This window comes from Caretta caretta, chromosome 15 (assembly GCF_965140235.1).
Source record: "Caretta caretta isolate rCarCar2 chromosome 15, rCarCar1.hap1, whole genome shotgun sequence".
Classification (NCBI taxonomy): Eukaryota; Metazoa; Chordata; order Testudines; family Cheloniidae; genus Caretta; species Caretta caretta.
The window spans coordinates 7,306,409-7,332,480 of NC_134220.1; positions in this window are offsets into that span (position 1 = coordinate 7,306,409).

Consider the following 26,072-nt stretch of genomic DNA (forward strand, 5'->3'; position numbering starts at 1 on the left):
TCCCCTTGCAACGAGTTTCATAGGTTGCCTGTACTGCATGAAGAAGTACTTTCTTAGGCCTGTTTTAAACCTACTGCCTATTAATTTCATTGGATGACCCCTGGTTCTTGTGAAGAGATAAATAACACAGCCCTATTCATTTTATCCGTATTCATGATTTTATAGACCTCTATCATATCCCCCCTTAGTGATCTCTGGCATTCAATGGCATTACTTGTGCAGTCAGGTACTAGGATTCACTGTGACATCAGAATATGGCCCTAAATGTCAGGGATTCATTGATAGAACTCTTAGAAGAGAGGAATCTACAATATGGTCTCAGACCTGTGCACTGGGGCACGCAGTCTGTTGTGATATAGTTAGCAATATTCAAAATAAACAAAGGGGGAGGATGTGTGGGAAGGTATTGGGGGCAAGATGGTCTCTTGTTCTGTAAGTCAATGCTGGGGATTTATGGGCTGTAAGACACCTTTGCACTCCCCTTGGTAGTCTACCCACATCATGAGTTGCAATGTAAGAGGACGGAGTCGCTGATCTCCCTCCTTCTCAAGTTGGTCGGGAGTCTGTGTGCAGAGGAAAAGTGTAGATGGAGCCTTGACTCTGCCCCCATCATGCACTGGCCAGCAGTTCTGTGCTAGTGTGCAGTGGGAAGCAATCGGATATTGGTATTGACAAGGAGCAGATTACTTCTTCCTGGGAGCAAACGTGGGAAACAGAATTCTGACTCTCAGTCACAATTTGCTTCCTGGCCTGCTTCTGGAGCAGCTCTTACTGATGGGCAGGTCTAGTCCAACACCTAGTTGGCTCTGTCCAACCCAGACACCCACAGACAGCTGCTGGATCACTCACCCTCAGATGAATCCACTAGGCTTTCTTTTTTGAAGTGAAAACCAGGTCTTGTGATCCGATGACACAGAAGTTTGACAAAACATGCTATTCTCAGGGGAATGGTGAGAAAGTCCCAGTGAAGGTGTTAAAAAAAATTAAAAATTTTCTTTTGCTTTTCAGGAAACTGACAAAATGGGTTTCTGCTGCTAAAAGCGCAATATATTTCATCTGAATCAGAATAGGATAGGCAAAACCCATCCTGCCTACCCAGAGACTACAGCCCTTGCATGCTTAATAGCCCTCAGCCATCAGATGCAACTATAAACAAAATAGAGAAGAAAGCAGCTTAATCCCAGCTGTCCTTTGTCAACACCACAATGGTGAGACAGAGATAAGACTTGCTGGAGAGACAAACTATGTGCTGAGATTCAAAGGCCTGTGACTTTATTAGAGGCACTTTCTAGTTTCTCAAATGCAGCCACCATGGCTACATGTGGCCACCAGGGACTTTTCTTGTGGCCACAGCCTCCTGGGTGGTGAATGGGCAGGGGGGAATGGGCGGGGTGGGGGTGGGTGGAGACAGACACAAAGCAGTGGTTCCTCTCCTTCGGGGCCACCAGCAGTGGTTGGGCCCTGCCCACCTCTGGAGACACAAAAGCTGGAGGAGCAGGCAGCCAGTTTGTTCCCCAGCTTCCCAGGGCTGGTGCGGTCAGGCTTCAGCCCTTGGGTGGCGGGTGGCAGGCTCAGCCACGGGGCTTCAGACTCCATTCCCTGGCTGCACAGTGGCAGGTTCTGGCCCCAAGCTTACGCCCCTGTCCCCCACTGCTTCCATATCTACCTCCCTTAAGTATTTTAGGAAAAATTGTCAGAGTGGCCACCAGCAAGAGCTTCTGAGGCCACCAAAAAAAATTGTAGTGAGAATCCCTGTTCTAAGCAATGCTGTAAATGCACTAAAGGGGTGTTAGAAGAGGCTATACGGCGGGTGGTAGGGGAGCGCCACACTGTCCCAGGAAAGGCGGGCACAAAGGAAAAACAACATACCCAAATGCAGCAAGGAAAACTGGTCCGATGCCTGGGAAAGCCAAGCCTGGATTCCTAGGGAATGATTCCGTCATTGCCATGAAATCTAATCAAACAAAAGAGAAAATCTGAGCAGATGTTCTCACTTTCTTCTAGAAATTTACAAGCAATTCAGAACACAAGAGAGAAAAATCACCCTTTGAGCATTGTTTATAGACTCTCCAAAGGCTCTGGAAACAGCAAAGACAATTCATCCTGGAGCAACAGACCCCAACTTTTTAATGCCCACATAGCTCCATTTTAGACCCTTGGGTATATCTTTGACCCTCATAAGTGAGAAATAGGATTTTTAATTTTTTCTCCCTCGGGCAAAACTGCTTAGGTATAGAAGGAACATCATTGCAGACAGGCCTGTAGCAATCGGTTCTTGTAGCCCTTCTATCTGCCAAGCAGATCTAATCAAAGAAAAGGCTGGAAATCTACCAAGAATGGAAATCTACCAAGCAGAGAATGGGGTTATACATCCCAGAGAGATGGAACATGTTGTGCTTCTTCACAGGGTGAAGGTATCTCTGTTCAAAAATCAGCAGAAAATTATCTTTAAAATTCCCTTTGCCTTAATCAATAGCAGGCTTTTTCCAGGGTCATTTCCAAGATTTTAAACTCTCGGTCTATTCTTGGGTACGAGAGTTGGTCAGAAACTGGAATTTCTGTTCTGGGGGAAATTCTAATATTTTGAAATTAGTTTTCATTCTGAACAGGAATGAAAAAACGGATACCTTTATTTCCTGTGAAATAAACATTTGGAGAAATTTCAATTTGGAAAGAATGTTTAATCGTTTCATTTCGATAACGTGGAAATGTTTTGTTTGGAAACATCATATCCTAACCAAATAGGGACTATAATATAAATGGGATAACATTAAATACAATATAAAAGGTGAACCAAAATGAGAAAGCTGAAATGAAATGTTTTTATCTTACCTAAAATGCAACACTTGGACATTAAAACAGTCAGGATGTCGGCTATTAGTTATGAATTCCTATGTCATATTTACCCCTCTGTAGTCTCCAGTCATCTTACCTGCTAATTCTTGCTAAGCTGGAACAGTGGTAGCATTGGCCCAAGGGCTCATATTGCACCGTGGAAATCAATGGAAGTTTTGTTACTGACATCAATGGGGGCCACAAAGCTCGGATATACTTTGATGTCAACAGACAGTAACACGCCCTGACACTAGCTAGTGTGGGTAGCCCTGCCTGTGATTTTAAAATGAAGTGTCTATCCATTCCTTTTAACTTGTCCCTATCCCATGTCCTAGATGTGAGGCAACAATTGATAGGTTGGGAACTAGGGGGCCATAACTGTCTCTCGTTTGGATAATAATGATACCTGAATGCAAAAACTATGGTTAATATAAAGGTAAGGTTGAGAAATCAAGTATTCAAAGGCCAGGCAGTTCTACAAATAAAGGTTTCTACTGCACTTTTAACTCAGCCAGTTGGCACCTTTTTGGTACAGCTTAAATGCCATAAAGTGGAAAGTGTTAAGGTTTATATGTAACAAGGAAAGCATGTCGTTCATGCCATGTGTACAACGTAGCCAAGTTCGTGCTGTCTCAATCTATTCACATTGCCAAACTTCCGGGCGGAGTGCTTGATTTCTCAGCCTAGATGCTATGTTTAAACCACGTGTAAAAAAAAATGTAACGGGCCAGAGACATCCCTGTATCAGTTGCGTAATATGCATCCCTCTGTGCACCTGAGCCCCAGTGGATGTGGGTCTGTAACAGGCTCCAGCCTCAGAGCTTGCCTCGCTCGCTCAAACTGTAGAGGATGTCCACACAGCCTGTGGAAGCGAGCCTTCCAGCCCAGGGTGACAGACTCTGGCCAGAAGGGCTCATGCTGGCACACTAAAGATAGCAGTGTAGCAGTACTTCGGAGTTGCAGCTCCGAGCCCAAGTTACAACGTCAAAGCATGGTCTACACAGCTATCTTTAGAGCACTAGCCTGAGTCTGTTGACCCGGGCTGGGAGGCTTGCCCACTCAGGCTCCAGAATGCTGCACTGACATAGCTAGGGAGAGAGATGCCTTTAGCTCTGGAGAGTCTCTTGTAAATCCCTGGTGTGAGGGCCAAGATGGCAGTAATCATGGAAATGGGAATTTATCCAGGATTTGAACTGCTTGGGTTGAGCTGCTTCTGTCCAGAAGGTGTGTGTAACTCACGGGTGAGCGTGTTGTGTATCCCGCTGTGTGTCTGATCTGCAGAGGATGTGAGTCTGTTACAGAGCCTGGCTTTTTAGCTCAAGCTGTCAAGACACATGCATTTAGCTCTGTAGGTTCCTGGTTCAATCCTTGGTGTGCTGACCAAGATGGCAGCTCCCACACTGATGTATGTAGGAGACATTCAGGAGCTACATAAACTTGCAACCCTGTTGCAGTGGCCCCAGTGGGGTTCTGCAGATGCACAGAATCATCATCAGGACTTATGTCCACATTGGCCACACACCCTTTCTCTCTTCTGGGCTGCTCTTCTCCACATCTGTGACCCATCCCAGAACGCCACCTTACCTGGGGCTGCTGTCGAAGTGTCACAGAGCTAGTGGACCTGGCTCTGTGCTTAGAAGAACCCCATCCACTGCAGGTTTTCCCCAGATACTTTATGTAAGTGCATCATGGCCAGTTTTGGGCAGCCTAGGTGGTGCAGAGGTGCTCAGGACAATGAGGAAATGGACCCAGGCTATCTGAGTTCTGTTCAAGAAAGAAAAAAGCCTGCTTAATCATTTTGAGGCTGTCTTCTAGTTGCTAAAGCACTTTGGCTCAAATACTGCTGTCCACAAAATTTGGCCCTTGAGATGTTCCTCAGCACCGTTCACTCTTCTCAGAGCATCCTCAGGTATCTAAACAGCATTATGAATCATTAACATTCAACCACTGAACCAAATTTGAAACTAACTTGCATTTCAAGGAATTCTTCTTCATTTCCTGGCTTATTGCATAGTGCTGGGTGATGTTGCTATGTGCTACTAAACAGCTGCTGTGTTTATCTTGGTAGTAGCTCAGTGGTGGGTAAAGTGTTTCTTATGCAGGCTATGATCCATCAAAGCTCTGATGCACATGCTTAACTTTAAGCGTGTGCTTAAATCTCACTGAAATTAGTGGGACTTAAGCAAGTGCTTCATTAAATCGAGGCCACACAGTGCCCCTTCTCTACCTCATAGATGTGCTGTGAAGTTAGGTAATGAATACATATGAAGTGCTTTGAGATCCTCATTGGAAAGATGCTGGAGAAGCGTCAAGTTTTCTTATTCATAGAAAGTAAATAGTTAAATGATGCCATTTTTTGTATTTTTCAGCACAGTGCTGAGCTCTGTAACAAAAAGCGACTAAAAAAATCACATTTGCAATCGGACTTGTTCCAAACAAACTACAGAGAAGGGCAAACAAACTGAGCTGCACAGCATCCCTCCCACACACACTATAAATAGCAGAAAACAATATACCTAGACCACAGAGAGAAAGGGCTAGATTCACAGAGGCATTTAGGTATGACACCTGTGAGCATCACCACACCTGACTTTTAGGTGCCTAGAAAATCACTGAGGCTCTGAGCTCATCTTCACACACAGCACTACAGTGGCATAGTGAAGTGTGCTCCTACGCCGACAGGAGAGCTTCTCCCGTCAGTGTAGTTAATCCACCTCCCTGAAAGGCAGTAGCTCTGTCAGCGGGAGAAGCCCTCCCTTTGACATAGCACTGTCTCCACAGGGGCGTTAGGTCAGTATATCTCCATCACTCAGGGGGTGTTGATTTTTCACATCCCTGAATGACGTAGTTATACCGATATAGGTCTGTAGTGGAGACCTGGCCTATATCCACACTTAAAACGCTACAGCGGCAAAGCTTAGTGTAAACGCTCACTACAGTGCTAGGAGAGGTTCTTCCATCTCTGTATTTACTCCACCTCCCAGAGAGGAGGTAGCTAGGTCAATGGACGAATTCTTACATTGACCGAGCGCTGTCTACACCGGGGGTTAGGTCGGCTTAATTGCAGCTCTCATGGCTGTGGATTTTTCACACTCCTGAGAGATGTAGCTATGCTGATGTGAGGTTTTAGTGTAGACCAGCCCTGGGATTCACAAAGCCTGAGTTGGGAGCCTAGGTTCCCTATACAATGAATGGGGAGAGACCGGTGCCTCAGAATGGGATGCACCAAAGCAGCAGGCTAGGTAGGAAACCACTGAAGGTAGGGAGATGCCAAGGAGAGGGGTGTGTCCTAAGACCCACCCTGCTCAGGGGGAGAAGGGATTTGAAGAGGGATCTGCCATCTCTCCGGTGGGTGCTCTAGCCTTTAGGCTATGGGACATTCTGATGGGATGCTCCCTCAGGCTCTCCTGTTGAAGATGTCCCACTGTGGCTAAATCAGTAAAATATTCATTGGAGCAGGGGGACTAGCTCCTGGGTCTTCACCTCCTAGGGGAGTGCTCTAACCTCGAGGCTAGCGTCATTCTCATGCTTGTGCTTTCTCTCTCTGGCCAAGTGACGCTTCCTTATTTATTCTGTGTGGAACAACTTCAACAGGAGAGATCAAGGAAGCCCCATATCAGAATATCACACAGCACAGTGACTAGGCCACCCACCTGAGAGGTGGCAGACGAACTGGAGTGTGGAGGTCGCATATCCTGCATAAGTACTTCATAACTGCTGGGCTGAAAGTTACGAGGAAGGTCATTCTACTCTGAACATACTTCCTGGATCAGGCCCGGCAGTCAAGTTAGGCAGAGGAATGTCTGTCTTTCCCTGCTTTCTGCCTCACTCTGAGGCTTAGGTGTCCAGATGCTCAGAGGCAGAAATAGATGCAGCTAGGAAAATGTACTGCAAAAATTTAGACACTGAGCAAGTTTAGGCACCTACAGAGTTTGGCGGCAGCTGAGTGTTGGTTTTAAGAAGCCCAGTGGGGCCTGACTCTAGGATTTAGGCACCTAAGTCATTTTATGAATCTAACCCCAAGGGAACAGGGAGCATCCTTGTCTTGAACCTCATTCTGAAGGATGCCACAGATCGATTGATCTAATCGATGTCTGTTTCTCTCTCTGTCTACAAGGCAGGTGGCATTAGCCAGATTTTTAGAGATGCCTTTTATCTGTTCACCCTACACAAGTCAATCTTGCCAGCGACTGAGCAGATGAGACACACGCTGGCTGTACAGAGTCAGGACTCCGGAGTCTTGTGGTGAGCATCCCACTCCGTATCTGAGGTGGAGTAGGGTGAAGGAGCAGGCCTGTAAAACTTACCGCCCACTCCTTTCCCCTCCAGACTTGTCTTTATTTGCTACCTGGGGTAACTGTGGGAAATTGGAGTGGGAGTCAGTGTCTCTCCGTGGGGCCCTAATACCACATGCATTGTGGTAGGTCCCAGCCTATGCCCTAGTTTGTGGAGTTTCCATTTTATTCTTTTTCCAGGGGGGAAGAAAAAGCCTAATAAGAAGAATTAGAAGCTGTTGTGCGGTGAGACACCTGGCACAAAATGGCTACCACATTCTACCCCCAAGGCAACAATGCAGCGACAGAGCTGTGGGCTGTTTTCTAAAGCGCTTTGAGATCCTAGGGGGCATGCAGTATTGATTTGCTCATCCTTGCACCCGGCCAGATGAGAGGAATGCCTTGGTGTACCTGGGGATTGCCAGCCACCAATTCCAGTTTCAGCTTGAACCAGGTAGCTCAGCAGCGAACACAGAGGGTGGTATAATCGATCCCACCCCCACAGCCCTTCCAAACGGTTGCTCTTTTCTGATGTCAGTTGCCTACCCACTCTTTCCTGGAAGCTGGTTGTCTTTGAGGCTTTGTTCTGTTCACTAGGTAGGAGGGAACTGTTAGATCTGTACACAGAGATGGAGAGAGAGAACATGACGTCCACTCTAAAACCCAAACCCTGGGAGTCATCTGCATTGGCCAGGGATCAAAGGATCTGTTCCATTTTTAACTGCTGCCCTGCCCCACCTTACTATAGCAGTGCATCCAAGCATGTTTTCCCATCATTTCATTGTGTGCCAAAGGATAAACAAAAGCCACCCCCTCAGTCTGAGGGAAGGATGCATTCTTGAGAACTGCAAACCATCCCATACAGATAACTGCCTTTCCCACTGAGGGCTGCGACAGCTACTGTAAACCTTGCCTGAGCCAGCTTTCCTGAGCTCACATGACATAACTGCATCCCAAAGGAGATGGATGGCTTTATTTTTGTTAAGAACAAACCTACAGATGTTGGCTTTAACCAAAAAAAAAAAAAAGAAAGTCGGTGTGTGTGATTGAAAGGAATGGGGAGAACAGGCCAGAGATTCATACAGAGAAGTAATGTATACAGGCAGCTTAAAATAACGCCAGTGGAAGCTGACATCATCTGCTTACTAAGAGCCAGATTGTGCCTGGCTCTGCATAACTATGGAAAGGCCTGCAGGCTGAAAGGGGTCCTGCCTCATCACCACTTTGGCCCTTGTGTAGGACTCTGGTACCACACAGGGGTCTGCCCTCCCTAAGAACAAGGACTTGGGTCTACAGTGTTGGCGACAGGGTTAGAAATCCCAATGGGGGACAAAGGCAAGTCCTGGATTTACCCCCCATCCATGAGTGAGGGGAGATCTAAGGGCATAGCATGTTCCAGGCAGCAGTTTAGCCTTCAATGGGGATGAGCAAAGCATTGCTATCAAGGGCAAATGCAAGAACACAATCTTATTATTACCCCAGAATCTTTAATCATAGATACAGTTTCTTTTCCTCTCCCTTCCGCATCCCAGTGCAAATTCTGCCCTGGTGGGGCCACTTCTTAAAGCTTCCATAGCCATCCCATTGCTACAACTGTGTGATGGGGACCAGCCAAAGCAGAACCTGCTCCTGTCAGCTGTTCACCAGTTTCACCAAAATCCCCAGCACACCTTCTCCTCTGGTGGGGTTCGCCACTGAAGTTCAGCTTCTGCTGCTTGGAACCCCTTCCCACAATGTGGCCATGTGGACCTTACAGTCCGGGGTGCTGGAGATGCTGCCTGGCATGCACCCTTCACCAGGGAGGGAAACTGTTAAACTGGGATGAAGAGAAGTTTATTTTATTGTGATGTTAGTTTCAGAATGGGGCAGAGCCCCAGGGCACAGCCATCACTGTTTGAGTTTTGGGAGGAGGAGGTGAAGGGCCAGATGTGCACAGTTCTGCACGCATTCCAGAAGGCAAGATGCCTCTTCGCATTGTCAACTCCAGGGAGCACACCCAGTGCAATGTGCTCTCCTCTTCGGGACTGGCCCTGATTCTGCTTGCTACCATCACCACCTATGCAAAGGCAAGGCAAAAATCTAGCTGTGAGCAACCTGGTCAAGGCCAAACAGCAAGTCCAAGGCAGAACCAGAATGAGAACCTCGGTCCCTTGCCTCCCAGTCTTACGTTCTAACCACAAAACCTCCCTGCCACCTAGAGAATTCAAAGCCAAATGAGAGAACCTGCAGCAGTAAGTGGAATTTCTAGTGTTAAATATTCCCAGTTTGACCAATCTTGCTCAGATTCACCAAGGAAGAAATTTGGACAAATGTCCTGAGGAGACAAAGAGTTGATGCCAAAGAGTGATCTGGTCTAATATCGGTCTCAGCAGAAGGATAGGAGCTCGGAGCTCCCGAGTTTTAATCCTGGGACACTGACTCCTTCTGGAGCCTTGGGGAAATCATTTAGGCTTGGATTTAGGAGCCTAAATCTCATTTTCAAAGTGAATTAGGCACTTAGGAGCTTAATTCCCATTAACAGTCAATGGGATTCTGGCTCCTAAGAGCAAATGTGGGGCCAATGCCCCATCATGAGGTGAATGTATAGTTCATGCTCTTAGACCCATCCAGCCCTTGGTCCATCTGCTGCGGCTTCCAATGAGGATAGTGAACATCCAGTTTTTATGATGCGTTTGTTATGCATGGGATGCAGCTCCCCGACTACCAGGAAATGGAGTAAGACCTTCAGCTCCTTATCTATAAGCCATCAGATGGTCACAACTTTCAGCCGCTGGCGTTGCCTTGAGCTGGAGTCGAAAGATGAACGGCTCCATATCTCAGAGCTACCCAGTCCCTCAAGTTTTGGGGAAGTTTTAAGTTTCACCATGAAATGGTCAACAAATGTGCATTTCATTTGGTGCCAGCTGATTACCGTCTGAGCAGTTCTGTAAATCCCCTCCCCGGGAAGCATTTGCAGCAAGGACCTCTCATAACAGGCCCCTGATAGGAAGCTGCTGCTCATTGCATTTCCTTCCCACAAAGTGCTGGTGTTATCTCCTGGGTGATTGGTGGGGTGCTGTCCAGACCAGGGTCACACAGAGGTGCTTCTACGAATATTAAGGAATGACACAAAGATCCTCAAAGATATGGAGGTGCCTGATTAATGGGATTCCAGTGCCTAATAGCGCTGAGGATCCGGGCCAAAATCTCCCACTATCCACTGAAGAACGTCTTCCTTTTACAGATGGAGACACATAAAGGCCACATTCAGTCCTGCCGTGTGGCCAGTAGAATTGAGTTCACTTACGCCAGGATTGAATTTGGGCTGGAGATGTGTGAGAGGGATTCAGGGCCCTTCATGGTATGTCTCCACTGCAAATAACACCCTCTCAGCTGCAAGTCTGAGCGCTCAGGTCAGCTGACCTAGGCTCATGGGGCTCACACTGGAAGGGCTATAGCAGTATAGACATTGGGGCTTGGGCGGAGCCCAGACTCAAACCCAGCAAGAGGTGTGGGTCCCAGAGGCCCCGCTCCAGCCCTAGCCTTAATGTCTACACTGCTATTTTTAGCCCCATAGCTTGAGGCCGAGTCAGATGACGTGGGCTCTGAGACTCGCTGCCACGGGTATTTTTTTTGCTATGTAGACACATCCTTATGTATTGGCTTCTATGGGATAGGGTGGAATCACATCAGCCCCACAGAGAACTCCAGGAGGGATTAGACCTCAGGAGACCCATTCCTTCTCTCTGCTCCCCAGTGCACAGAGGGGTGGGGGTTTGGGTTATCTAGTGTAACACCCTCCTCTGGTGACCAGGCAGCTTTGCAGGCAGATTTGGAGGGGATGGAAGGCTATGACTGAGTCTCCTCCCCACCTCTAGGAATGGTCTTTGGGAAATTTGCACCCCCTGGATGTCAGGAGAAGTCTCTGCACTACTGTGCTTGGCCTTTGTAAAGAAAACATAAGAGGACTGAGAGCTCCTGGTGCCCTCCTGGCCTTATGTGCACTTCCGCTAGGCTGAGGCATAATCTGCTGCTATGTGGTCCAACAAAGTTCCATGAACGTAAAAATTCCCATCCTGAGACCAGAAGAAAAGCGCTGTGTAGCTCGACAGCTTACGTCTTCCACCGATAGCAGGTTGGTCTAATAAAAGATATGACCTCCATCACCGTGTCTCTCTAGAATGATCAACGTTCACAGGACCAGGATTTGGCCCCAGGTCTGTGGAATCAGATCCTTCCACAAGTCTCTAGACACCCAAGCCCAAGCTTAACCCCAACACCATCCTTCCCTGTCTGTTGAGATCAGTTAACACTAATTCAGCAAACCCTATTTACCCCCACAGCTCATTTCCAGCTGCCCCCTTCTGCTCTGGAGCTGCCTATTAGCCTTGTGTGTGTGTTCCTCATTTTGGGAGCTCTGTCTCACACTATAAAGGCCTGTGTCACACAGCTGGACTTTGGCAGCAGGCTGAGAGCTGTGTAACAGACACAAAGCTTGTTTTTTACAGAAGCGTTCCACTCCCTCTAGATGGCCTTTTATTCATCTCGAAGAAGAAAGGAAACACAGTGACCATTAGCAGCAGGGAAATCCTTCATGGATTAACTCAAGCTAGAGACAAGGGGCTTGATTCTCAATTACACTATAGCTCTTTTACACCATTCAGGCAAAGTAAAGGGCTTTAACATTCACAGCAGCAGTAGCAATAGTAACAGGACAAAATGGACATCATTATGTTAGACTAGCATCCTGTTTGGCAGTTTAGTATCCTCCCTTAAGACCTGGGAGAAATGTCCAGATTTTTGTTTGCAAAATGTTCTGGTCATTTTGTGAACTTATCCATATGCTTTAGCAGTGGGTCATTTTATTCCAACACACACACACACACTTCTCAAGTTCAGCCTCATTTTGCAAATTTGTGGTCATTTGAATGGAAGCTTGCCCACATTAATGAAAAACTTGATGTTCACATAAAACAAAATTCCCTTTAAAAAAAATAAAAACCTTAAACTGCTTAAGGCTACATTTGTGTCACAGTTTTCATGGGAGTCATGGATTCATGGTTAAAATAATAATAATGATATCCATGACTTTTGACATTTGGGGATTATGGCATGCGAGTGGGTGGATGTGATGGTAATGTTGTGCTAAATTTACCGAGAACCTTGAGTGCTGCCAAGTTAACCTCTGGGCTTCAGAGAGAGAGAGAGAGAGAGAGTAGTACCGTACTCTATGGCTTTTCTTCTTCACCTTGTCCTGTCTGTCGAGGTTGGTGACTCTTATTCTTTGCCTCCTAGAGTTTTTGTCAAGTGCATTTTCCAAGTTGACACCAAACTTCTTCGGCTCTTCCTTTAGCATCTAGAACCATCTTTTTCTAGGTCTACTTTGGGGTCTTTGTCCCATGACTACTAGCTCTTGTACTCCTGGCCAACATATCTTCCTTCTTGTCATCCCATGTGGCCCAGCCATTTCTGTCAATACTATCTCATATTTTTCGTGATGGGGGCTACCTGTACCATGGATTGTACCATTTCATTGCATAGCCTGTCAGCTCTCTTCTTACCCAGCATCTACCTGAGCAGTCTCATTTTGGTGGTGTGAAGTAGTAGTTCTTCTCTCTTCCTCCCTGGACAGCATTCTGACCCACATGTCCTGACTTGCCCAATCATGATTTTAAGCATTTTACTTTTTAGTTTACTTGACATATTCTTACCACAGAAAATTTGCATCAACTTCCTCCCTTTACACCAAGGGCTCTTCATGAGGCTTCTAACATCTGCATCCGCATTCCCATCATGCCTCAACACTGAACTGAGGTATTTAAATTGTTCACAGATTTTAACTCTGTACCATCTAGTTTTACTGGCTTCTCATTGTCCCTTTCAATGAAGCATCATATGCATTATGGTTTTATCAGCTGATTCATAAGCCAAGCCATTTTCTTCCAATGCAGTCTTCCATAGTTTTAGATAGCTTTCCAGTTCATATTGCTCTTCTCAGATGAGCAGCATGCCACCAGCAAAAAGCATGCTCCATGGAGCTTCTTCCCTAATCTCCTGCATCAAGGGGTACATTACAGTCAGAAACAGGAATGGGTTTAAGGCTGATCCTTGATGTAGATCTACTCTCACAGTGAATGACTCACTGCAGTTGCAGCTCCTTCTCACTATTGCGGTACTACCCTCATACATGTCCATGCTAGTTTGAACATATGCCTCTGGCAGATTGCGTGACCACATGGACCACCATAACAATTCTCTGGGAACTTTGTCATAAGACTTTTCTAAATCCACAGACACTAAGTGCAATTCCCTGAGTTTCTTGCTGTACATCTCCTGTATTCGGTCGGCAAACACTGCATCCATTGTTGACCTTCCCAGCACAAACCCAAATTACTTGATATTCCAGCTCCTCCCAAAGTCTTTTCTCACTAATTCTCTCCAGCCATTTCACTGTTTGACTCATGAACTTGGTTGGTAATTACTACATTCTTGCACATCTACTTTATGCTTGACGATCGGGACCAATGTAATTTTCCTCTACTTGTTGGGCATTTTTCCAGTATGAAGAGTTGAGAAAGTTCATCCTCATCACCACACCCCTTTAAATGTCTCAGTTGGTACACCATTCAGTCCCACTGCCTTCCTACATTTCTCCATCTTTAACACTGTCTGAGTCTCCACCATGGTGATAGGTCTTGGAAGGTTGTTGCTTGCGCATATTTCTCTGAGCAGTTTCTTCACATTCTCTTCATTGAGCAGTTTCTCTTAAAACACTGCCACCTCCTAATGATTTCACTGTCTTGGACCAGTACCAGGACCGGCTCCAGGCACCAGCAAAGCAAGCATGTGCTTGGGGAGGCACAATTCCAGGGGCGGCATTCCGGCCACCTTTTTTTTTTTTTTTTTTGCTTGGGCAGTTGCACTCTTGGAGCTTGGGGTGGCAAAGTTTTTGCTTGGGGCGACAAAAAACCTAGAGCCGGCCCTGACCTGAAAACGGCTCTTCTGTTTTCATCTTTGACACACTTCACAGCTCCCAAGTCCTCTGTGCTTCTTTGCCTAATCTTGACTAATCTGTTAGTAGTCCTACAAATAAGGCTTTAAATGCCTCCCCTTTCGCTTCCGCAACTGCTCTTTTCACCATTCTCGTTACCAGCTTGTATTCCTTATAACTTTCCACCATTCTTACTTTCTGTCGTCGCTTAAACCTTTCCTTCATCGTCTTCTTCTTCACGGCCTCCTGCACATTGTTGGACCACCACCAGGTCGTTTTACCATGAAATTTCCACAGGCAGTGCATGCACTTTCTGTAATATCTTTGGATATCCCCCCCTCCCCCAACCTCATTGGTATCATGTTGGTTGGTTTGGTCATTGTCCAGCCTCTGTAGAACTTCATTCTTAAATCTGAGGCTAACTTCCCTATCTGTGAGCCTCCACCATTTAATACTTTGTTCCACAACTCATCTATTGTCCTCCAGTAGCCTTTTCACCCAGAAGTCCATTACAAACAAACAATCTATGTTGCTCCACAATCTGTTCTCCCAGGGTGACTTTACAATCTCACGTTTTTTAGATTTCTTCCTCTTGTCAGGAATTAATTGATCTGGGACCTGTTGGTACAGCACGTGCATGATATTAAGTGCTCTTCCCTTTTTACAAAGTATGCATTGACAACAATCAGGCCATGGGCTCTGGCTAACTCTAAGATATCCTCACCAACTTCATTTGTGGTTCCAAAGCCTGGTTGTCCATGACAATCTTCGTAGCCCTCACTGTGTTCTCCCACGTGTCCACTGAGATCCACTCTGATAATCAAGTACTCAGCTTGAGGTATTCCATATAATCACGTGTACCAGAGCTATCTGCAATTTCTCCTTCTCCTCAGTCATACAGATAACCTGCAGCATGTATCAGCACATAACATCAAATATTTGTTCTCTGCTCAGTGCTATGTTCATCTGCATCAGCTGGTCACTCTTCCTTTGGATGTCCACTATCTTATCCTGGAATATTTCTGTTGCGATTATTCCTACTCCATTCCTCCTGGCTACTGAGCCATGATATGTTAGCTTGTAACTCTCCCCGAGGTCCATGGATTTTGACCCCTTCCTTTTCATCTCTTACCTACACGCAATATGCACTCTCCTTTTCAACATCTTGGCTACTTCTCTAGATTTGCCAGTCATTGTTCCCCCCATTCAGGAAAGCCAAATGTAGTTGTTGGGGGCTTGTTTCTTTAGCTGCATGCAATAGCCTTTTCCCATTTTCCACAGTCATTAGAAAAAGCATTCATGTATTACTTACAGGGGATGCCCTAGCACTGTACTCATACACTGCCTGAAGTCGAAGATCCATAGAGTATGTGTGATGGGCACAACTTTTACAAACTGTCTGGCCGGGCCTGATATTCTTGGTTTAAAATCGGAGTCGGTTCTCCTAGGTGGACTGCTTACCATGGTGAATGAGCCCGCTCTGCCAGAAGCAATCTGGTTATAAGGTGCCAGACATTTGCCTTTCACACCCCTCCCTTCAATTAAGAACACCTCTACCACGAGACGGCAAGTAGCAGAAGTGATAGAACGAGCCTCCTAAAGAGTTGTCACTTACATTGCTCTGTGAACAGACCCTTTTAAATCAATGGGACTGCTTACTGAGTAAAGCCCTGATTCGGCAAAGACTTATGCACATGCTTAACGTTTTACACTGTAGGCCTGATCCAGCTCCATTGAAGTCAATGGCAGTTCTTTCCATTGAGTTCAGTGGGCTTGGATCAGATTCTGTGAATAATCCAAAGGAGTTAAATGGGAGTACTGCCCAATGAACTTCAGTGGTACTACTCACAGTCCATATGTCTTTGCAGGATCAGGGCCTAAAATATGACTCACTGTAAGCAATAAGGGTTGACATACTGGGTTAGACCAATGGTCTGTCTAGCCCAGTGTCCTCTCTCTGACAGTGGCCAGTACCAGAGCATCAGGGAGAAGGTACAGAACAGTGACATTTTTGAGTGATCCACCCTTGTCCTCCACTCCCAGCTTCTGGCAGTCAGAGGTATAGAGTCACTCCAAGCATAGAGTTGCATCCTTGACCATCTTGGCTAACAGCCATTGAGGGACCTATCCTCCATTAACTTAGCTAGTTCTTTTTTGAACCCAGTCATTCTTTTGGCCATCACAACATCCCATGACAATGAGTTCCACAGGTTAATTGACAGGTTTCAGAGTAACAGCCGTGTTAGTCTGTATTCGCAAAAAGAAAAGGAGTACTTGTGGCACCTTAGAGACTAACCAATTTATTGGTTAGTCTCTAAGGTGCCACAAGTACTCCTTTTCTTTTTACAGGTTAATTGTGCATTGTATGAAGAAGTACTTCCTCTTGTTTGTACTAAACCTGTTGCCTATTAACTTCATTGGGTGACCTCTGGTTTTTGTATTGTGGGAACAGATAAATAAGACTTCTCAATTCATTTTTTCCACACCGTTCATGATTTTATGGCTCTCTATCATATCTCCCCTTAGTCATCTCTTTTTAAGTTGAAAATCTTTAATCTTTTTAGTCTCTCCTCATAAGGAAGCCATTCCATTCCCTTGATCACCTTTGTTGCCCTTCTCTGAACTTTTTCCATTTCTGCTATATCCTTTTTGAGATGGGAAACCAGAACTGGACACAGTATTCAAGGTGTGGGCGTACCATGGATTTATGTAGTGGCATTATTATATTTTCTGTCTTATTTTCTATCCCTTTCCTAAGAGTTCCTAACATTGTTAGCTTTTTTTTTTTTTACTGCTGCTGCACACTGAGCTGAAGTTTTCAGAGAACTATCCACTCTAAGATCTCTTTAAGTGGTAACCGCCAATTTAGAACCCATCATTATATATGTATAGTTGGGATTATTTTTTCCAATGTGCATTACTTTGCACTTATAAATGTTGAATTTCTGAGGTTGTTTTGTTGCTGAAATCAGAATCTGGCCCTTAAAGTGAAGCTGAATTCCTCCAGTGGGGGTGAAGTTTCTTCCTTTCTCCAGTGTAGTAACAGACATTTCAGTCCAGATTCTGCTATTATTACCCACATTGGAAAGTATCTACCATTGGTTTTAGTGTTTCCTCTTACAGAGTAAGGTGCTACTCAGTATAAGTAAGTGTGACAGAACAGGGCCTTTTAAAGCAAACAGTCTGGTAAATTGGGCTTTGAAAGGTTAGATTCGGTATCACATCTAGTATCCTCACATCTGTTTACTGTTAACATAGCACAAGCAAGGTTCCAGTTATTGGCACTACAGTGAGACACAGCCGTGTCCTGACATTTGACTTTTTCAATTACTATTAGAGCTGCTCTACATTTTTTGAATTTCAGTTTTTCTATAAACTTTTTCTGGCAAAATTTCAAAATAAAAAGAGAGAGAGAAAAGGGGGTGGAATTTCCACAAAATCTCTGTGACTCCAGTTACTCTCATTCCAGGCTTTTCATCATGATCACCTCATGAGTTTTGCTATTTAAAAAACACCACAATGAAAAAATCCCACAGTTTTAATAAAACATGCAACGCTGTCTCACCATAGGCAGATAAGAGAAGAGTTAAACTTCTTGAGGCTTTTAGCTAAATACCAAATACGCCAGTTTCACTTAACGTGGAAAAAGGTGGCACTGAGGTGCCCCACCTTTTCCCCTTTCTCCTCTCATGACCAGAATCTTTCTTCAGTTGTGACAATTATATTCAAGAAGCAAAGGGAACAGAAGGCAAAGAAAAACAAAAATTATCCAAGCAAAATTGGGTTTGTTTAGTCTGGAGAAGAGAAGACTGGGGGGATGGGGGGCATGATAACAGTTTTCAAGTATATAAAAGGTTGTTACAAAGAGAAGGGTGAAAATTTGTTCTCCTTAACCTCTGAGGATAGGACAAGAAGCAATGGGCTTAAATTGTAGCAAGGGAGGTTTAGGTTGGACATTAGGAAAGCTTCCTAACTAATCAGGGTGGTTAAGCACTGGAACAAATTGCCTAGGGAGGTTGTGGAATCTCCATCATTGGAGGTATTTAAGAACAGGATAGATAAACATGTGTCAGGCATGGTCTAGTTATTATGTTCTGTTTGCCAGAAGCTGGGAATGAGCAACAGGGGATGGATCACTTGATGATTACCTGTTCTGTTCATTCCCTCTGGGGCACCCGGCACTGGCCACTGTTGGAAGACAGGATACTGGGCTAGGTGGACCTTTGGTCTGACCCAGTAGGGCCATTCTTATGTTCTTATCTTCAGAGCCCTACCTTGAGTGCAGGGGACTGGACAAGATGACCTCTTGAGGTCCCTTCCAGTCCTACATTTCTATGATTGCATTTTAGGGGATAAAAAGTTCTTGAGTGGCTACAGAGTCAACAGCATCATTAATGATGGCTCATCACCTGAACAAGTCCCATTCAATGGAACTATGTGCAGCCCAGTTAATGGTGGGCATATTTTCCCTCTATTTGTAGTCGGCCAGAAGAAGCTGATTGCAGAGGGTGGGAAGTGGAATAGAGGAAGGAGTGAGTTTCTGTGTTGCGGGAGCATTTCAGTTAACTCAGTTTGATCTCCAAATTTTAGTGGAACAAGATCTTGTTTGAGTTTCACAAATAACTAGGAGGGAAAACTTGACTGTTCTTTTTCCGAGCTCTAAGGGTTTACCCAGGAAATCTGCTGCTTTAGTACAAACATCAAAGAGTCAGAGCAAAGGATTGTGCTGAAAAATACCACCACATATTATTCATTGCAACAAATGACGGTGAACAAGAAACCACAATAGGAGACAAGGAGCAGCAACAGTCTCCAACGTTACATGATAACCAAAAATCAGAACCCAAAAGATACACAATGACCATGACAACAAAGGAGCTGAAGACTCAAGAAGCACAGGAAACAAGCCACCAACACACACCACGTGCTGAAACAACTGCTGCAGCCCGCAAATATCTACATCAGTTACAACCACACCAAGCAACTGCCAGATATAACCACAATGCATTCTGAGGACAAGCCTTCAGTAAGTCCCAACTGCTCTAAGAAATGGCCATATGAGCAATAACCCTGTTGAAACCAAAAAAGAAACCCCAAGACATTGATAGCCACTAGCCTTCCCGGGGGGGGGGGGGGGGGGGGGGGGGGGGGGAACTGACACAATTGACTATAACAAACTGTGCAACCAGAGTGGTGTGAAACTGTGTGTGACCATGTGTCTTTCTAAAATGCCCATTGTCATAGTACCTGCAAAACTAAAGACAAAACGGACGTCCTCTGGATAGAAGAATTCTCTTCCCCCTCATTTATAGGGGATTTCTAGGAGAGCCATATGACAGGGTTATTTGGGGAAACTCCTGATTACAGAGCAGTATCTAATAGCACTCCCTAAAGTTGGCGAGAGCAGGCCTCAGTCTATTGTTCAGTGAAAACTGTCCTCAGTCATGGACTCTCCATTGAGAACACCATACCCATGAATGCCTATCAGCTGAAGAAACCCCATGCTGCATCTGTATACCAATGAGATTGAGGCCTGTTGCATTTCATGGTCTCTTCTCATGGCCAGCGACCACTGTAGTAAATGGGAATTTTCCTTGACTTCAGCAGGAGTTGGAATGGGCCTATAAGTGTAACCCCAAGATGACAACCTAGGTTCCTCAGGCTCTGTGTGCTGGCAGCTCAGGGAGAGGCACAGTGTCCCTGGTAGGGAGGGGGAGCCAAGACAAACTCAGAGTCTGCCCGGGAACCAGTAAGGAGTGAGATGCCTCTCCCAGGGAGCTCAGGAAAGGGGAGAAGCCATTTTTGAGTCAGTTTGGAGCCAGCCAGGGCAAGGGCAGGACTGGCTGTGTGGGGAGCTGGTGAGTCCCAGGCCTCTAGGGACCTGACAGCAAGATCCCTCAGCTGGGCTTTTTCTTCTCCACTGATTACTTCCAGTTTGTAGAGTTTTGCTGGGAAACTTCCCCAGCCAGGCTGAGTTCGCCTTCCAGCTCCCTAGGTGAGACCAGTCACCACATGGTCAGCTCTGCTCTGTCTGCTAGTTCAGGGTTGCTGCCTGCTGTGAGTGTGTCTGGACACTGGGCTAGGAGACTACAGTTTGAATTTTAGTACAGTTGTGTAATCTGCACTTTGAGCCCTGCACCCCTTTGTGGTGAGGGGAAATCCTGGGACCGAAGCAGCCTGATTCCTGCTTGAAGAGGATACCTGCCAGCAGAGATCAGCCCCTCTGCAGTGACTGAGGAGTCCAGAGTCATCTCTGAACCTGAGGATCATTCATGAAGTTTGTGAGTGCACCATCTTTTAGTTAGTCAGACAGGGAATTCGTTTTGGGGACCTCCTATTCCCTGAACTGTGTCCTCAAGCCAGGGAGTAAGAGTTTGGGGATTTTATAACTTGCTGCATATTAAACCTGTGGAGGGATTCACCACCTTCTCCCACTTGTGAGTCCTTTGGGCTGTACTGAACCCAGTCAGCCACACTGCTAAACCACTGCGGAGAAGAATTTTGTGGTCATAGGTCATCAAGGGCCCCAACAAAGTACACGTACCAACGGGACACTAATCTTACATTTGCTACATCAGGTCCTGTGACTGGGGAAAGTCATGGGTATTATCAGCGTGGGCACCGGTGACCTCAGAAATAGTGTTTTACCCCGTTACGTATATATGTCTCCTGTGTAATATACTTATTGTGTTGAATATATTGTATGTGTTTGTGTTATTTCTTGGAAGTCTCCAACTATCTGGCAAGCAAGTGGGGATTACCCTGTGGTTAGAGTTTTCCTCCCAAGCTGCCCTGCTGACCCTGCCAGGAAGGAGCAAGAGGGTGGAGCCACCTCCAAATAAATTCATAGGAAAAAATAAAGAAGATACACCCTGCTGAATGGCAGGTTTCAGAGTAACAGCCGTGTTAGTCTGTATTCGCAAAAAGAAAAGGAGTACTTGTGGCACCTTAGAGACTAACCGATGAAGTGAGCTGTAGCTCACGAAAGCTTATGCTCAAATAAATTGGTTAGTCTCTAAGGTGCCACAAGGACTCCTGCTGAATGGGTGGCAGGATCCAGAAGAACCCAGACCTGTCCATCAAAACCTGTAAGCAGATTGGCATTAAAGAAGGTAACTGGGTGGAGAGGGGGCGCTACGTAAGTAAAGCGCCTTCAAGTCCCAGTAAAGTCAATGTGAAGTGAGGGTACTCAGCACCTTGCAGGGCCAGGCCCTAAAAGAGGTGTCAAGATAGACTCCAACAAGGCTCAGCAGGCAAAAATCCTCAGGAGAGAAGAGAGCTGTAGCTGCCCCTCACCATCCTCAGTGGCCTGTCTAAAAAAAAGAACAAATGGAGCCAGCTGAAACCAGTTCTCTTCACATCTGCCGGGTCCTGTAGATGAGAGAACAGAACTGCATAATCTAAGGCATCAGTGGCCTACCAAAAGGCCAGACAAAATCAGCAAAGCCATTTGCCCTCTGCCAGGAGGAGACAATCCATTGGTGCTGTGAGTGCCCTCAGGAGTGCTGGATTCAGACATGAAGAGGTCCAATATGTCAGAGGAAGGGAGGTTTTCTGGTTGGCATTTTGCCACTGCTTGTGAGGGAACTAACGAATGGTTTTCTTGTGCCATGACTGCGTGGCTGCACCCAGTTGTCCAACTGGCCATCATTGTGCAAACTATTTTAATATGGTTTCACAATGTTGCCCCATTTTTAGCTGGGGCAGAGGAAATTGGACCCTGTAGCATGAGCCTGGGTCTAGGAACCAGGCGCTCGAGTTCTAATCCGAGTTTTGCCACTGATTCATTGGGTAGAACTGGGCAAGTCACATCTGTCCCTGTTTCTCCATGCGTACACAGAGACTAGCTAACGACACTTATCTGTGTCACAGGGGGCTGTGAAAATTAACTAGTCAAGCTTTCCATTATTATTATTATTATGACTTTTGCCAAGAACTCCCAGCCCCCACCCTGACGTAAACTCTGGCCCCACCCACAACAATGACTCCTTCCCCTTGGCCTTTCATAAAGCTGACAAAAGGTCAGAATGTGCCAGTATCCCATGCAAACGTTTCCCAAGTAGCTCCAAGTAGCCATTTGTGTTAGAAACCAGGCAGCCCTCTCTAAGCCAGCCCCCAACAGCTTCAGGAACAAAGGAGAAAAGCAAGTTGGGACTTCTTCAGTGAAACAAATTTTCTGTTGGAAAATGCTTGTTTGTCAGAAACTGAAATGGGTTTCTCCAGTCCAGGATGAAACTTACACTCAAAACCGGTGTGAGAAATAGGGTGCCCACCTCAGTAGTTAGGACACTCACCTGGCGAGATTCAGGTTCCTGCTTTGGGCCTTCACTTGACTATTCCGCAGTGGCCCCCCTCAACTCTACAAAGGACTGTGATGAGCTTAGATTCTGATCCCATGCACTGCACTGTCAGGAGGTCAATGGACTGGCTTGTACCAAAATATTGCAAGCTTTGGATTGTGTTAGAAAGCCAGGAATTGGCTACCTCGTCTCACTTTCCACATTTGTCTAGCACGCTGTTACTTGTCTCCCTCTCTTATTCACGCCCACGTCACTTTCTTTCTTGCCCTCTGCTCCATCCTCATTGTGGAGTGAGGAACTGGAACTGTGAAGGTGGGAGAGGAAACTTAATGGGAGAGGGAACTTTCGTTAAGATTTTCAGTGCTTCATACAGGTCACGCCCCTGAGTAGATGCAGAGACTGACTCTGAGACCAGGGTCTCCATCTCTGCTGAATCATTTAAGGCACATGAGAGAAGTACTTTTCCTTTGACATCAAGGTCTCTTAACCCAAAGGTTAGCAAGAGCAGCTCAGCTCTATCGTCTTCTGCAGCAGAAGCTATTTCCCTGCTAAGGGAAAGGAGCTGGCACCTTCACCACTTCGGGGCTGTACTTGGAAGTTGTGCATCCTTTCAGGAGAGGAGCCAGGCAAGTTCTCGGCTCAGCTGCTCATGGACAGTAGCTCAACTCACAGAATTATCTTTGTTGCATGACATTTAAAGCAGTCTAGAGACATAGAACTGAAGTCATGTGAGGATAGTTTTATAATGGGACCTGCTAGGCCTTATTAGTATAGATGAACATTAGTTGATGTTTATTTTAGGAGCCCTGTTTTTAGGGATGGCCTATACCAGAAACACCTGCTGAAAATACTGAGCCTACGGGTTAACATCTGCAACACATATAAAGAGCTAAGAAACAACAATGGAGCTTGCGTTTCAGAGAGGAAAGATGGGCATGTGGTTAAGGCACTAAACAAACTCATGAGACTTACATTCAATTTCTTACTTTGGCATCGATTTCTCTTGTGCCAGCTAATCCCTCCATGTCTCACTTTTCCCATCAGTAAAGTGAGGACAATAATACTTCTTGTCTATTTAAACTGCCAGCCTGCTGGGGCAGAGGACTGTCTCTTAGTGTGTGTTTGTACAGCACCTAACACCATGGGGTCCAATCCCCGTTGGGTCTCTAGGCACAATTGTAATAATAATAATTATAATAAATAACTAATCCCATTCTGGAATTTTACTCCCAGCCAGGTGAAAATCTGCACAGAGGGTCTCAGCTCCCAAGAAAATGTTTTATCAAGTGTAGTGGTGAGGAAACAGTTTGATCATTTTCCTTTTATTTAAAAAAGAATTCAGTGTTGATGAAAGCAGTGGGACCAGAAGCCTTGAAGAACAAGACCTCTATCCAAATGACAGGGACAACTGAAACTTCTCTCATTGTATACCAGCCCCATCAGAGTACCAAGTGGGACTAGCTCCAGTGGTGAGGGAGAAATTCATTCTCCATCTTCATGGCACATTTAAAACCTTGGTCTTGCTGGGGTTTCAAGAAAAGTACCAATTGCCTGCATGGCTTTTGTGATCTGTGATCTTCTGTCCACAAGGAATTGATCTGACAAGACCCACCAGCTCATTTCAGAGAGGCCACGCGACAGTTGCCAGACGCATAAAGTTTTGTAGTGAAACCCCAATGACAGGAAAACGTTATTACAAGCCCCACAGCTGGGTCAAGGTAGATGGGATTCCTGCACGTCTTAGCAAACCTGGGATGAATTCTGAGCAGACTCGTGCCAAGCATTTTGAGAACCTAGAATTTCAAGGGAAGTTTATCAGGTGGCAGGGAGGGAGCTTGGTGGAAACCAGCCAGAACTCAGAGGCTCAGGCTGAGTTTCACTTTAAGCTTTGATCTCATTCAAACCCAAAAAATTCAAATCAAAACTCAAACCCCTGTGAATCAAAGCAAGTAGAGTGGTCTTCATACAGCTCCTGAACCCCAAAGTGACTGAGTCACAAGCCTACAGGTGCTGAGCATTCTCATTTTCCAACAGGCAAAATGATGGAGTCCAATTCCTATTTAATGGGAGTTTAGGCCTCAGGCTTTGGCCCAACGAGAAAGGTACTCAGCACTTCTCAGGATATGGCCCAATGACGTTTGCTTGACATTGACAAAGGCTGGATTCAAACTGGTAACTTACTAGTAAAGGTGTACAGCTGCACAACACATTGAACCAAAAACCCCAGATACCTTCGAAGGACAGGCAATAACCATGAATATGAATATGGGAAAAACATCCCTTTCCAGTGCCTTTCTTTGAGCTCCTAGAATGTGCTATTATTAGAATTTTTCCTGCCACTCACAGCTGATTGCTCTGGATATCTTGGAGAAAACCAAATTAATTTTGTAAGGAAAAGGTGGTTCTCAGTGACTCAGGACCAGCATTTGACAGTTGACAGTTTGACAATTGAGGGCTCCAAGTCCCTAAGTGCGCATTGACACAGAAGTCAGTGCTGACTCTGAAAGCCTGAGAACTCTGAAAGGCCCACAACATAGTAAAAACATGTTTTTTCAAACCAAATAAATTACATCCTGTAGCATTAAACAAAACAACCCCTCCCCGCAAATAGCTTTAAAGTTCGTACATATTTTCCACATCCCCACTTGCACTGTTTCTTCCAGGATCCATTTATTTCACTCTTTGGTCTCAGGCGATCCTGTTCACTGTGTCTCTTGTTTGAACATGTGCATAGGTTGGTGGGATAGGAGGGACAGGAGGGATAGTGAAACTGGATGTCTTGATAACCATGCGCTTAGTGCGTTCAACAAAGGGAAGGGGGTGGGGGAGGGAAATATTTCCTGAACTGCAGATGCGAGGCCTGATTCACCCTGTACCTGCTACAGTCATTTGCACCAATGCAGCTCAGAGTGGTTGCCTTTTACAGCTGCCTTGTATTGATATAACTGACTACACAAGATGTAGGGCAATAGTTAGTCAGGCCTTTCCCTCAAACAATGATGTCTGTGCTGATGCACAGCTGACAGAGGAATGAGTCCACTATAGGGGAGTGTAAGGTGAGGGAAACACTGATGGCATTGCTGTGATAAGCTCCTTTGTATATGGTTGCAGCCAACAACTACTCTGTCCCTCCAGCCCAAGAAAGCCCGGCGAGTTAGTTCTATGGATCAAGGGGAAAAACCCAGCAGGGAGCAGTAAGAGGTGACCAATAGTATTGGGGGTGTATATTGGTGACACCCAAAGACCAGCATGTATATCCAAGAAGTGGGAATGGCCAAGAACCCAGCAGGAATGGAGGCCCAGCATTTGGAGATGGGTCACAGTGAAAAGAACAACTGACACAATGAAAGGATGCCCACCAAGGCCAGAGTCCAGCTGTGGGATGTGAAAAACCAGGCATTGCCAGGAAGGATTTTTTTTGTCAGTACTGATGATGAACAGCTCCATGACAACTCGTACAGAAGACATGGGCTCGTGCATGTCACAGTGATGGAGGACAGAGGTCACAACAAGCACACCAGTCAACTGCACAGCAGCGCCTCCCCACCAAGTCGCAGAAATGGAGACAATAAGCACATCTCCCATGGGCTTTCACGCAGACTTGAAGGTCAGCATGGAGTGCCAGCAGAAGTGCCTGTGAGCTGGCCGTGCTACACATCACAGCTGTGCATGCCTTTCTGCCTGCTTTGGCAG